Source organism: Aegilops tauschii, chromosome 2, assembly GCF_002575655.3.
Source record: "Aegilops tauschii subsp. strangulata cultivar AL8/78 chromosome 2, Aet v6.0, whole genome shotgun sequence".
NCBI classification, from domain to species: Eukaryota; Viridiplantae; Streptophyta; class Magnoliopsida; order Poales; family Poaceae; genus Aegilops; species Aegilops tauschii.
In genome coordinates, this window is record NC_053036.3 from 30,587,872 (window position 1) to 30,598,977 (window position 11,106).

Here is an 11,106-nt window from a genome sequence, read left to right on the forward strand (position 1 = left end):
AAGCAGTCAAAGTTCTTCCAGCAGTGGCTCGACCAGTGTCCTTCACGCCACATCATACTCCCGGGAAAATTTAAAGGGTTGCTGCGATACCCCTGACCCAGAATCCCAGAATCCGTACGACAAAGAACAGTCCCAAATTCATCTATCTTCACGCCTAAAATCATCAACCCAGATTAAGTTGCTACTGGAGGTGAACAGGATCGACCACAACAAAGAGGACATTGATGAACAAGCCAAGATTCATTTGGACAAAGTGCATAACCATCTGCACAACTGCCTTGATGGCTTGCCGGTTCATGAGCCCTTTGTGTCAACAACTGAGATGCTAGAGAGCGGGGCAATTATAATGACAGGTGAAAATTCGTCTGAGTGTTCTGCACCGATTGAAACCCAAAATTCTGCTGGAGGATCTGCAGACCACAACTCTCTGACAAGCCCAATGGAAAAACTCTTGGAGGAAACAACAAAACCTACTGCAACAGAAACATCAGCCTCGCACTCTGCGGTTGACAAACAATTACTGACTGATCCAATCTCAACAGATACACTTGGAGCACCTGTTTATCACATTGGGAAAACGTCAGCAGCTACTGCACGGTCCAACGGTGTGTGGGGTGAACGTATGTTGATGTGTTGTCAACGAGAGTGAACTTACATTATTGATAAAAAATGAATTATTATTCAAATTAATGAGCGGCATCAAATGCATGGTGTAAATAGCACTGTCATCCCTGAAAATTGAGAGCATTAATGTCTGTGAATAGAAGGTGAACAGTAGATATGGGATGTGTAGTGGAACAAAAAGATGCATGGTTTAAATGAGGCAGAGCTACAGTTAAAAGAAACTTACTCTCTGTCTGAGTTACATACACTTTGCACAGGTTTGACATGAAAGGAGGCCATGGTGTGAGGATAGTTGTTGTAAGCAGAATGGTAAGCTCTCTTGAAGTTTTCGATGACAATGTCTGAGTGTTCCTTTATACCGTCGCAATTGATATAAGGACACAGAATTTCGAAGCGACGCATTGCAAGATTCGCGATGATGAGGTAGATAAAATGTGGATCCTTTCTCACAGGTATTAAGATCTAAAACAATTAACATGCAATAATATCATTGTAACGAGAAAAACTACTGCAACAGAAGCATCAATGGCGTGTGGGGTCGGGAAGACAACAAGGATGCATCATGTCCCTCATAGACAGAACTCGGCGGTAGAGCTCGTAGCTGACATACCCATCCGAAACAAAAAGCGGATGAGAATGAAGATATACGTAAAGGGGAAAAAGTACTATTGTTGCAATAAAACAAAAATATAAAGACAGAAAATCATAAAAAATGAATTTTTCACTTACAATTGCCGCATATTTCAGGTGTTCAAGGGAAAGCGGCTTCCATTTCCAGTAGTCATGCAGACCTTGTGGAAAAGACAACTTCATACTCAAGTAAGATTTGTTTATGACGGCTCCTGCCAAATCTGCCATGGAATCCCTTAGATTGCCTCCTTTGATCATGAGCTCCTCTTGAAGGTCGATGTGACACTCTCTTGGGATTTTGAGGTAACTGTTTGCAAGAAGATCCCTATCGTTCCTGACGTCGACACTAGCAAAAATTATACCTTTATTCTGAAGGAAATCCTTCAGAGCAGCGCACTCCCTCCTGGCCTTGCACAAGTGATAGACAAGAACATGCTTGCGCATCGCCAGTTGCATAACGGCAACTTTTCTACTACGATCAAAATAATCCTCTCGTGTGTACTCCAGATCAAGACCAACAAACTTGTACCTGTCCTCACACAGCCATTCCTCATAGAGAGTAAGAATCTCCTCCACCTTATAGGGCTCGTTGGTGTATAACACCTCGAGCTTGGTATTACCATCGGCATCTATAAAGAGACGCTCAGTAGTGTTCCTGAAGTCGTCCATGGAAGCGAGGGTGAGACGACAATGGAGTTTGACTGTGCTTCTCGTACGAGGCGAGGATGACGGGAGCTAACTGCACTTCTCTGCAGAGAATAAGAAGCGATACACTCCCGCAATAGACCACTACTTAACCTTGGGGAGAGACGACTTGGATACCATGCGCCCATTAAATTGCATCGGGAACGGTGTGAATGGACGCTTTTGCTTCTGCAGCTTATGAAACCATGCACTTCAAAAGTCACGGCTGCCACGTTGTAATCGAGGAGCCTCTAGATTAACTCTAGAACGGTATCTGGCACAATGAATACTAACAATAAATAGTCATCCCATCGGTCACCAGCACATCTTTTGACCGAGAGAACAATGAGAGGAAGCAAACAAGATGACCCCGTCGTACAAATACTACACGGGGACTGAACAAAAATAGAAGCACGGTTCGGCCAGCACAAAAGCCACACGCGTGCCTCCACTTTGCTTAAAGACAAACCTCGGTAAATCAACGGACCTGCATCTCTATGTCTGCATAGCACCGAAAACATTGCCAAAACAAAAGCACGTCCATGCTTCTCACATACAAATAACTGTGCGCTATCATACATATTCCCGCCTGAACCCAATGTACATAAAAACAGTGGCTCCCTGGTTCAACGACTGCTTGAAAAAAATTGCAATAACAGAGTCACGAACCGTGACTCCATTCCAGATACAAAAGTGCCTCTCATTAGGAACCATCATGCCTCTCCTCAATTTGCCTCCCCCGACGTATCGACCATGCCTCTCCTGCTACAACGACCGTGCATCTAATAACATCATCACCGTTCCTCTCCTAAAGACACACCCAACCATATCTGATTAAACATGTGATTAAAAAATTAAAACACAGAAGCACGAGTATGCTTTTCAGTATGTATAACCGTGCCTCACAAAAAGTATGTGAGGCAGGATAGGCACGTAAAAGACTCCACTGGGAGGCAGCACAGCTGGACAACTATAATGGGAGGCAGCTGGACGAGTCAAACATCTCGTGTCGCTACAACACCTCGGAATGCACGCACACCATTCGCAGAATAAAAAATAAAACAAGAAGCACTCATTACTACTCTTGCTCTCTCCCGTCTCCTTTATATTTCAATAAGCTCCGAATCCCTCAGCCACATCACAACTCATTTGCCTTCTCCGTCGCCTGCTTCTAGGGTTCGTGCTTCTAACCCGCACACAATCGATTAATTTCTAAGCCATGCTTCTCTCGTAGATTGATGGCCGTGGGTGCTTGCCCTAAGCTTCCCATCACAACCCATCTGCCATACCCGTCCGCCTACTTCTAGGGTTCGTGCTTCTTCCCCGCACATAGTCTCATTTCAAACAAGTTATTGTAGAGTTTTTATTGGGTCTCTTGATTAACTTCTAAGCCGTGCTTCTCTCGTAGATTTGCTAGCCGTGTGTGCTTGCCCTAAGCTTCCCCTACCCCAATCTCCGTTCGTCAACCCTCGTTCTTCTTCTCTCCCAGGTAAAAAGCATATGCGTAAGCAGCATGCTCCGATCCGTATTTACGTTTTACGTTTAGGTTTTTCATTTGATAGTTATTGAAGCATCATATCCGGTAGAACGACTTCATTCTCTAAAGGAATATAAAAACCATCTGAAAATCTAAACAAGTGTTATAAACTCTGTCATACTGCTTTTCTGGAAGGAGTAGATGAGAAGATTTCTGGTAAATTTGTAGTTGTTGCCTGCCTTCAATATGACTAACATAGTTGAAGCTAGTCATTGTCTACCTTCGACGTTGAAGCTTGTTTTCAAATTGTTATGATATTCTTGTTTTCTTAACATAGTTGTTCTGAATTATTTAGGTATTATTTGCCGTACCTGCCGCCAACCAGGTGGCCCTTGCGAACCACACCCTGAAGTTCTCCAGGAGTTTGAGATTATTCTTGATGAAAATTGCTGGAGCCGCATGGTTAGTAAGCATCACTAACATATTAGTTGCTTACAACACAGTAGAAATCGTCACTGTCACTCATACCCCCTTGCACCTACACTAGGTTCCCCTGCTGCCACTTCTTCGCACCTGCCTTGTGTTTTCATTTTCCATTAGTTTGCCTGCCTATGCCCTGATTAATATAGTCCATTAGTTTTGCCTGCCTATGCCTTGATTACTATAATGCATCTTCAGTTCTAATTAAACTTAGTCAACATATGCCAAAAATCTGTATCCATTAATTTATAATACAACTATGTTGTTATCTGTAATTCTTATCAAAAATTCATATCCAATTTAAGAAAACTTTTAACATTAATAGTACGCGAGTTCAAATTTATACTTACAGGTTGTTATTTGCACTATTTTTTCCAGTATGTACCTTGTAATATCAGAGCTTTTCTCGCTGAATACATTGAAGAGAGGAAGAAAGAAGCAAGAAAATTGCGTAAACAGCAGGTAGAGCCAGCCCTTCTTACACATGAAGGAAGGTCTTACAATGCTTTGTTTAAGCATAGGGCGAACTACACAAAGTTCTGCGGGCTAAGTGGAACATCTTTGCGGCTGATTATGAACTTCGTGCTGGAGACCGCATAGAATTTGAACTACCAGGCGAGGGTCTCAATCTCGAATTACAAACATATCGGGATGACAAAAGGCTGCTTCCTTTACCCCACGTTGGTAGGTATTTTATATTAGAAACTTATCTTCTTTCACTGTAATTTTATATGCATGAATCGAACTGAATAATATTAACCCCGTGTTGGATATAACTTTATCTAATTAACTTTAAAATCTTTTTCTTTTTCTAGCTCTCGACGATCTTTCTTCTGACGATTTCGACCATGTTCACTGCTATGTCTACTCTAAGGATATTGAGCTTACCTATGATGAGACACGATTCTTTCTACAACACCTTTTCGGAGATACTTTCATCCGTTGCCGTCCATTTGTCCACGTATTGACTCCCACTAACACCAAAGACTGCGTCATGGTTGGTTACAACTGTCCTTGTTAAAATACCAAACGTATTTTGCTCATATGTAAAATTATAAAGAACCTATTTATTCAAACCTAAAACAACAAAACTTTTGCTGTTCTCTTAATTTGTTGTTTTATCTGTTTACACACAAACCTGAACATGCCAGGAATTATATTACTTTCAATATGGAATTTCTTAATGTTTGTGCACTCACCATATTCAGCCATTCTTTTATTGTCCAAGTGACAAATCAACGATTTTAATTTCTATTTAATTTCGATTTCTTCTAGAAAATTCCGGGGAGCATTGTCTCGACACTGAAGAGATGGGTGGACATGCCAACCAATGGCAGGGTGACCCTTGAAGCTCCTGATGAACCTACCCATGTCATCACTCCTTCGTCGTACTACATCTCCAAAAATGACGGCAGGATGGTAATAGAAAAGTCTTCTTTCAGAGACTTCATATCAGCTGCATCCTTTGTTGAAAAGAACGTTGTTCTAATCACTTTCAAAGAGCGCCATGACCGTACTGTGTCCATCATCATTCAGCGCATTCTGTAGATTCCGTCGGAACCAGCACCTAAAATGGAAGCAAGCAGTGTATCTCCTAGGATGTCAGCGCTCATTTCATGATGATGCCTCCAGCAGTAAAACGCTGGTTACTATAAGTTTGCTAGTTAGGATGGTAGAGTAATGTAACTATTATGGACCATGTGCTTGCTTGAACTATCAGAATGATCTTTTGCAACTTATGTTGCTCTTACGGACACTCAACTTGTTGTTTCAACCATCGGAATGATCCTTTGCAACAAATACTATTTGAACTATCGGAATGATTCATGCGAAAAAATCATAATTCAAAAAACCAAAAAACTGAAAGAATCATTTTCAAAAATCAAACGAAACAAGAATCAGTTTTTGATTCAAAACCTATAGCAATACCATGTTATCAAACTTATTCAAACCATCTAGTGAAACATATCTCAATTCAAAACCAAACAGGACTCCGTTTTCAAGTCCAAACTATATTTACTTCAACTTTTCCTAAACACACACTTGTGCACCGAATAATATAACAACAGTGCCTCCCGAACCAAGGAAGATTGTTAATTGAAAAAATGTTTTCACAACAAAGGCACGACCATGCATCTGCTGAGTGTTCTACCGTTTACAGGACTACTTTCATAGCCAAAGATGGAATACGCACGCAGCACCCAACGAATAAAAAAATTCAACGAACAAGATAAGTGAAAATCTTAAAAAAAACCAGATAAAACAAATCCATGTTTCCGAAAATCTACGCCTGGAACCGCCGGGTGACTAGCAACTGCTCTTTGGTGGTTTCCTTTTTTGCACGACAAAACATCCCTTTCCCTTTTCTGACTCCATTTGCATCCTCTTCCTCGAAAGTTTCTCGCCGGCCGCAGTTCACCACCGCACACCTCCTGCCATGGACGATGGGAAACTAACAACACTCACCGAACACATCTCCACTAAGGATAATTTTGACCGCTGTCCAGTGATCTACTCCTAGATCACTATTGAACTCCGTTGCCAAACTCAGTGGTAGGGTATACAATAGATCTGGTACACAGCATGACATACTTTGTAGAACCTATCGCATAGGGAATGACTTTCCTTCTCTTTCTATCTTCTGCTGTGGTCGGGCTTTGAGTCTTACTCAATTTCACACCTTGTAACACAGGCAAGAACTCTTTCTTTGACTGTTCCATTCTGAACTACTTCAAAATCTTATTAAGGGATGTACTCATTGAAAAAACTTATCAAGCGTCTTGATCTATCTCTATAGATCTTGATGCTCAATTTGTAAGCATCTTCACCGAGGTCTTTCTTTGAAAAACTCCTTTCAAACACTTCTTTATGCTTTGCAGAATAATTCTACATTATTTCCAATCAACAATATGTCATTCACATATACTTATCAGAAATGTTGTAGTGCTCCCACTCACTTTCTTGTAAATACAGGCTTCACCGCAAGTCTGTATAAAACTATATCCTTTGATCAACTTATCAAAGCGTATATTCCAACTCCGAGATGCTTGCACCAGTCCATAGATGGATCGCTGGAGCTTGCATATTCTGTTAGCACCTTTAGGATTGACAAAACCTTCTGGTTGCATCATATACAACTCTTCTTTAATAAATCCATTAAGGAATGCAGTTTTGTTTATCCATTTTCCAGATTTCATAAAATGGGGTAATTGCTAATATGATTCGGACAGACTTAAGCATAGATACGAGTGAGAAACTCTCATCGTAGTCAACACCTTGAACTTGTCGAAAACCTTTTTGCGACAATTCTAGCTTTGTAGATAGTAACACTACTATCAACATCCGTCTTCCTCTTGAAGATCCATTTAATCTCAATGGCTCGCCGATCATTGGGCAAGTCAATCAAAGTCCATACTTTGTTCTCATACATGGATCTCATCTCAGATTTCATGGCCTCAAGCCATTTCGCGGAATCTAGGCTCATCATCGCTTCCTCATAGTTCGTAGGTTCGTCATGGTCAAGTAACATGACCTCCAGAACAGGATTACCGTACCACTGTGGTGTGGATCTCACTCTGGTTTACCTACGAGGTTCGGTAGTAACTTGATCTGAAGTTACATGATCATCATCATTAGCTTCCTCACTAATTGGTGTAGGAGTCACAGGAACAAATTTCTGTGATGAACTACTTTCCAATAAAGGAGCAGGTACAGTTACCTGATCAAGTTCTACTTTCCTCCCACTCACTTCTTTCAAGAGAAACTCCTTCTCTAGAAAGGATCCATTCTCAGCAATGAATATCTTGCCTTCATATCTGTGATAGAAGGTGTACCCAATTGTCTCCTCTGGATATCCTATGAAGACACATTTCTCTGATTTGAGTTTGAGCTTATCAGGATGAAACTTTTTCTTATAAGCATCGCAACCCCAAACTTTAAGAAACAACAACTTTGGTTTCTTGCCAAACCACAGTTCATAAGGTGTCGTCTCAAACGGACTTAGATGGTGCCCTTTTTTTTACGTGAATGCGGCTGTCTCTAATGCATAACCCCAAAACTATAGTGGTGAATCCGTAAGAAACATCATAGATTGTACTATATCCAATAAAGTACGGTTATGACGTTCGGACACACCATTATGCTGTGGTGTTCCAGGTGGCACGAATTTGTGAAACTATTCCACATTGTTTTAATTGAAGACCAAACTCGTAACTCAAATATTTGTCTCCGCGATCAAATCGTAGAAACCTTATTTTCTTGTCACGATGATTTTCCACTTCACTCTGAAATTCTTTGAACTTTTCAAATGTTTGAGACCTATGTTTCATCAAGTAGATATACCCATATCTGCTCAAATCATCTGTTTAGGTCAGAAAATAACGATACCTGCCGCGAGCCTCAACACTCATCGGATCGCATACATCAGTATGTATTATTTCTAATAAGTCAGTTGCTCGCTCCATTGTTCCGGAGAACGGAGTCTTAGTCATCTTGCCCATGAGGCATGGTTCACAAGTATCAAGTGATTCATAATCAAGTGATTCCAAAAGTCCATCAGTATGGAATTTCTTCATGCGCTTTACACCAATATGACCTAAACGGCAGTGCCACAAATAAGTTGCACTATAATTATTAACCTTTCATCTTTTGGCTTCAATATTATGAAAATGTGTATCACCACGATCGAGAACCAACAAACCATTTTCATTGGGTGTATGACCATAGAAGGTTTTATTCATGTAAACAGAACAACAATTATTCTCTAACTTACATGAATAACCGTATTGCAATAAACATGATCCAATCATATTCATGCTCAACGCAAACACTAAATAACATTTATTTTAGGTTCAACACTAATTCCGAAAGTATAGGGAGTGTGCGATGATGATCATATCAATCTTGGAACCACTTCCAATACACATCGTCACTTCACCCTTAACTAGTCTCTGTTCATTCTGCAACTCCCGTTTCGAGTTACTACTCTTAGCAACTGAACCAGTATCAAATACTGAGGGGTTGCTATAAACACTAGTAAAGTACACATCAATAACATGTATATCAAATATAGCTTTGTTCACTTTGCCATCCTTCCTATCCACCAAATACTTGGGGCAGTTCCACTTCCAGTGACCAGTCCCTTTGAAGTAGAAGCACTTAGTCTCAGGCTTAGGTCCAGACTTGGGCTTCTTCACTTGAGCAGCAACTCGCTTGCCGTTCTACTTGAAGTTCCCCTTCTTCCCTTTGCCCTTTTCTTGAAACTAGTGGTCTTGTCAACCATCAACACTTGATGTTTTTCTTGATGTCTACCTTCGTCGATTTCAGCATCACGAAGAGCTTGGGAATCGTTTCCGTTGTCCCTTGCATATTATAGTTCATCACGAAGTTCTAGTAACTTGGTGATATTGACCAGAGAACTCTGCCAATCACTGTCTTATCTGGAAGATTAACTCCCACTTGATTCAAGTGATTGTAGTACCCAGACAATCTGAGCACATGCTCACTGCTTGAGCTATTCTCCTCCATCTTTTAGCTATAGAACTTGTTGGAGACTTCATATCTCTCAACTCGGGTATTTGCTTGAAATATTAACTTCAACTCCTGGACCATCTGATATGGTCCATGACGTTCAAAGCATCTTTGAAGTCCCGATACTAAGCCGTTAAGCATGGTGCACTAAACTATCAAGTAGTCATCATACCGAGCTTTTGTCAAAACGTTCATAACGTCTGCATCTGCTCCTACGTCTTATGCCTTGACGGGGAACACGTTTGAACCTTTTATACGCCGACACACCATCCACCAAGCTGTAATGGAGTAGTTTCCCTCATAATTTAGATTTTGACATGGCAAAAGGGAATGATCGTGACAAGATCTAACTATTGACTCAAAAAATGCTAGACACACGGACTAAACCAATGGAACTTTACGAAAGCTGACTTGTCCAGATTTAATTGGGCTAAATAACCTACTCCTAATTAACCGCCCCCTTCCCCTCTGAATTTAACTGGTGGGCTGGGCACCCAGCCTGTAAACCCTATGTAAATTGCCAATTGTTGTAGCAAAGCTCCTATTGACTGGGTTTGGTTCGGATTCAGGTTCCAAACTGAATTTGGGGCAAAACTCATATTGTGAAGGAAGTTGTATTCCTTACATACAACCTATGCAACATTATTTTATAAAGGCCAAGTTACTTTTATGGTGAATTTAGAGGATCTCTTGCCCTTTCCAAAGACTTTAGCTCCTCAAATTTGAGGGTCAAACCTTCTATGATACTTTCCCTCAAAAAAGAAAAAACCTTCTATGATACCAATTGTTTCATCGTCAAATCGGTACTTTAACATCCATCTTATGAAGGCCAAATTCCCTCTATTGTAGCATGCTCATCAACAAGTTTTGTATGAACATTATCAGCGTAGCTTTGAGGGCACATCATAGAGCTCATTATTTTTCCCAATATTCTTAGTGGAAATTTTACCATCTCGGTCATCTTCATGGAACCTTCTTAGCTTGATGACCTTGGATGAAGGCGATGTTTTTTTTTCAGTTTGTCTGCCGGGCTCCGATCCTACTTGAGTTCGTCCGTCTGTATGTAGTTGACAGAGCTTCAGCGTAGATTCATGTCGTCTCCTTGGGGCCATAAGGTTGGGGTCTCTTGTCGTGTGGTGAAATTTTTTGCCGGTTGCTTCAGATATATGCAAGGGTTTAACGGCGACGACTGCGGCTTTAGGACGCCGGTCCTTAGGGGCATGTGCACGAAAACTTCCCGGCTGGCATCGACAAGGTCAAGCCGGCTCCTATAGGAGAGTGCGTCGGCGACTCGTTCTGGCGACAGTAGTGGTTTATCGGTGGTCTCAGTGTAAACTTTATTATGTTTGAGATGCTTTATATGAACTTTTACTTTTTAAAAAAAAGGTGTATGAATTAAGCACAACTTTGTTTATATTGACTTTGTTCACCCTTCTCCTTCCTGCCCTCCTCGCCCGTCCGTGTCTCCGAATTCCCCGTGTGGATTCGGCGAAGCCGCGGGGAGATCCCGAGCGCGGCTGTACGGACCGTGAGCACCCTCCGGCGATCCCCCCACCCCGTCCGCGGCAGCGGCCCCCGCCGTTCCTGAGAGCCGGGAGGAGCCCCTTCCGGTTCTTGACCCATCTGCGGCAGGTCGGATGCGGGGTGGCCAAGAGGAGGAGGAAGGAGATTCAGAAGCTAAA